The sequence below is a fragment of the Brienomyrus brachyistius genome, unplaced genomic scaffold (genome assembly GCF_023856365.1).
Source record: "Brienomyrus brachyistius isolate T26 unplaced genomic scaffold, BBRACH_0.4 scaffold210, whole genome shotgun sequence".
Classification (NCBI taxonomy): Eukaryota; Metazoa; Chordata; class Actinopteri; order Osteoglossiformes; family Mormyridae; genus Brienomyrus; species Brienomyrus brachyistius.
This window is the reverse complement of record NW_026042485.1, coordinates 17,501-21,657: the sequence shown is the minus strand read 5'-3', so window position 1 is coordinate 21,657 and position 4,157 is coordinate 17,501. Positions and strand designations below refer to the sequence as shown.

At 43.7% G+C, this 4,157-nt stretch overlaps 1 long non-coding RNA gene across 2 annotated transcripts in view; it reads right to left on the bottom strand.

Moving 5' to 3' along the window:
• Window positions 1-280: 280 nt before the first annotated feature.
• The window catches only part of LOC125728223 (uncharacterized), an 8,629-nt gene continuing 4,752 nt past the window's right edge, over window positions 281-4,157 (bottom strand). The window contains exons 2-3 of one of the 2 annotated variants that reach the window (XR_007388960.1): window positions 3,658-4,072; window positions 281-394 (exon numbers count right to left, since the gene is read on the bottom strand). This is a non-coding gene — a long non-coding RNA (uncharacterized LOC125728223). Of the gene's footprint in view, window positions 395-2,721; window positions 4,073-4,157 lie in introns of those variants that run through there. The other variant, XR_007388959.1, reaches the window with a different exon arrangement.

The following is a 4,157-nucleotide window of genomic DNA, read 5'->3' as shown; positions in this document are numbered from 1 at the left end:
TCCCGAAGGGGTCTGACCCCTCTGCTGGTGGTGGGCTGGGTTGGTGCGTGAGTTGTGTCACTGTGGGTCAGGGTCCTGACGGGTATTCCGGGTACTTTGGGACACTACGTGCGTCGAAGGCGGCTTTGTGGTTTGGTCTTGTGCTGGGTGGGGGTGCCTACCTTCTTCTGTGGCCCTGGGTTCGGCTTCCTGGAAAGTGGGGTGGGCCCTTTCCACGGCCCCCCTCTACTTCCCGCTCCCCCTCAGCACTACTGGTGGTCGTATGCCGGGGGGTCAGAATGGGGGGGGTGTCGCTGCTACTCCCCACATCAACTATTAGCACATCCATGGACAAATCGCTACACTCACACACAAGCATAAATACATACATATATAGGTATGCATCCACACTTACCTGTACACCCCACACATGTAGATACACGTACACAACCAATAGCAGACACGTTGTTTTTCTTTGTTTATTTTTTGTGTTTTTTTTGTTTGAAATGGAAATAAAAAATAAAGCAGTCCTCCGCAGAGGAGGGGTGGTGGAGGGAATATATATGTAGATATATAAAATAATTGTCTCACAACTAGGGTGACATACCTTGCCTGCTCACTCAATTTTAGTGCTCCTTAGTTATCCATACTGACCATCTAGTCTTGATACACCCATATATATTTTTTTTTTGGGAATATGGTGGGGTACACGGGATTCTGCCGTCTGCCAGCGGTGGAGAGCTCGTACCCTGACCACTCCCTCACCTTTAATGTACCGCAGTTTTGAATTGCACACACTTCAGTTCACACACACATTCTTACACACCGACATGTACATACATTACACACACACACATTGAGCGGGGAGCAGATGGGGGCCTGAAGGGGGCCCCTTTTATTCTCCCTCTCTGGGACCTTGGAGGGTGTGGTGGGTGGTCCCGGGGGGGGGGTCTGGAGAGTACCCGGAAAACCTGCCTGGTCCATGACCCACAGTGGCACATCCTTGATGATAATACGTTGTTGTAAATTTGTATTATGTGGTGGTTGATGTTGCTATTTATTGTTATTGTTGTTATCACAGCTGCAGCTGTACTTATCATTTTTGTTATTGCTATTACTTTTGTTATTGGCTCTAGTTGTTTTTCTTTTTATTTACTTTTATTATTTTAATTTTCTTTTTGTTTTTCTTAATTTTTTGTTTTTTTTTCGCAATGGACATGAAAAAAAAAACAGTCCTCCGCAGAGGAGGTGTGGTGGAGGGAATATACATGTAAAAAAAAATAATTATTATATGGAGGTTGATGTTGCTATTTATTGTTATTGTTGTTATCATAACTGCAGCTGTACTTATCATTTTTGATAAAAAAATGAAAAAAACATTTTTGATTTGAAAAAAAAAACAGTCCTCCGCAGAGGAGGGGTGGTGGAGGGAATATGCATGTAAAAAAAAATAATTGTCACGCAACCGGGGTGACATATATCTCCCTGAGCCTGCGCAGTTTGTCGGGTGTTATGGGTGGTCCCGAAGGGGTCTGACCCCATCTGCTGGTGGTGGGCTGGGTTGGTGCGTGAGTTGTGTCACTGTGGGTCAGGGTCCTGACGGGTATTCCGGGTACTTTGGGACACTACGTGCGTCGAAGGCGGCTTTGTGGTTTGGTCTTGTGCTGGGTGGGGGTGCCTACCTTCTTCTGTGGCCCTGGGTTCGGCTTCCTGGAAAGTGGGGTGGGCCCTTTCCACGGCCCCCCTCTACTTCCCGCTCCCCCTCAGCACTACTGGTGGTCGCATGCCGGGGGGTCAGAATGGGGGGGGTGTCGCTGCTACTCCCCACATCAACTATTAGCACATCCATGGACAAATCGCTACACTCACACGCAAGCATAAATACATCCATATATAGGTATGCATCCACACTTACCTGTACACCCCACACATGTAGATACACATACACAACCAATAGCAGACACGTTGTTTTTCTTTGTTTATTTTTTGTGTTTTTTTTTGTTTGAAATGGAAATTAAAAATAAAGCAGTCCTCCGCAGAGGAGGGGTGGTGGAGGGAATATATATGTAGATATATAAAATAATTGTCTCACAACTAGGGTGACATACCTTGCCTGCTCACTCAATTTTAGTGCTCCTTAGTTATCCATACTGACCATCTAGTCTCGATACACCCATATATATTTTTTTTTTGGGAATATGGTGGGGTGCACGGGATTCTGCCGTCTGCCAGCGGTGGAGAGCTCGTACCCTGACCACTCCCTCACCTTTAATGTACCGCAGTTTTGAATTGCACACACTTCAGTTCACACACACATTCTTACACACCGACATGTACATACATTACACACACACACATTGAGCGGGGGGCAGATGGGGGCCTGAAGGGGGCCCCTTTTATTCTCCCTCTCTGGGACCTTGGAGGGTGTGGTGGGTGGTCCCGGGGGGGGGGTCTGGAGAGTACCCGGAAAACCTGCCTGGTCCTTGACCCACAGTGGCACATCCTTGATGATAATACGTTGTTGTAAATTTGTATTATGTGGTGGTTGATGTTGCTATTTATTGTTATTGTTGTTATCACAGCTGCAGCTGTACTTATCATTTTTGTTATTGCTATTACTTTTGTTATTGGCTCTAGTTGTTTTTCTTTTTATTTATTTTTATTATTTTTATTTTCTTTTTGTTTTTCTTAATTTTTTGTTTTTTTTTCCGCAATGGACATGAAAAAAAAGCAGTCCTCCGCAGAGGAGGGGTGGTGGAGGGAATATACATGTAAAAAAAAAAAATTATTATATGGAGGTTGATGTTGCTATTTATTGTTATTGTTGTTATCATAACTGCAGCTGTATTTATCATTTTTGATAAAAAATGAAAAAAACATTTTTGATTGAAAAAAAAAAAAAAACAGTCCTCCGCAGAGGAGGGGTGGTGGAGGGAATATACATGTAAAAAAAAATAATTATTATATGGAGGTTGATGTTGCTATTTATTGTTATTGTTGTTGTCATAACTGCAGCTGTACTTATCATTTTTGTTATTGCTATTACTATTGTTATTTGCTCTAGTTGTTTTTCTTTTTATTTATTTTTAGTATTTTTATTTTCTTTTTGTTTTTCTTAGTTTTTGTGGTTTTTTTTTCTTTATAATGGAAATTTAAAATAAAGTAGTCCTCCGCAGAGGAGGGGTGGTGGAGGGCATATGCATGTAAAAAAAAATAATTGTCACGCAACCGGGGTGACATATATCTCCCTGAGCCTGCGCAGTTTGTCGGGTGTTATGGGTGGTCCCGAAGGGGTCTGACCCCCTCTGCTGGTGGTGGGCTGGGTTGTTGCGTGAGTTGTGTCACTGTGGGTCAGGGTCCTGACGGGTATTCCGGGTACTTTGGGAGACTACGTGCGTCGAAGGCGGCTTTGTGGTTTGGTCTTGTGCTGGGTGGGGGTGCCTACCTTCTTCTGTGGCCCTGGGTTCGGCTTCCTGGAAAGTGGGGTGGGCCCTTTCCACGGCCCCCCTCTACTTCCCGCTCCCCCTCAGCACTACTGGTGGTCGCATGCCGGGGGGTCAGAATGGGGGGGGTGTCGCTGCTACTCCCCACATCAGCTATTAGCACATCCATGGACAAATCGCTACACTCACACACACGCATAAATACATCCATATATAGGTATGCATCCACACTTACCTGTACACCCCACACATGTAGATACACATACACAACCAATAGCAGACACGTTGTTTTTCTTTGTTTATTTTTTGTGTTTTTTTTTGTTTGAAATGGAAATTAAAAATAAAGCAGTCCTCCGCAGAGGAGGGGTGGTGGATGGAATATATATATACATATATATAAAATATTTGTCACACACCTGGGGTGACATACCTTGCCTGCTCCCCCAATTTTAGTGCACCTTAGTTATCCAACCTGACCATCTAGTCTCGATACACCCATATATATATGTGTATATATATATATATATAGATATTTCTTCTTTTTTTGTGTTTTTTTTCACAATGGACAATAAAAATAACGCAGTTCTCCGTGAAGGAGGGATGGTGGATGGAATATATATATACATATATATAAAATAATTGTCACACACCTGGGGTGACATGCCTTGCCTGCTCCCCCAATTTTAGTGCACCTTAGTTATCCAACCTGACCATCTAGTCTCGATACACCCATAT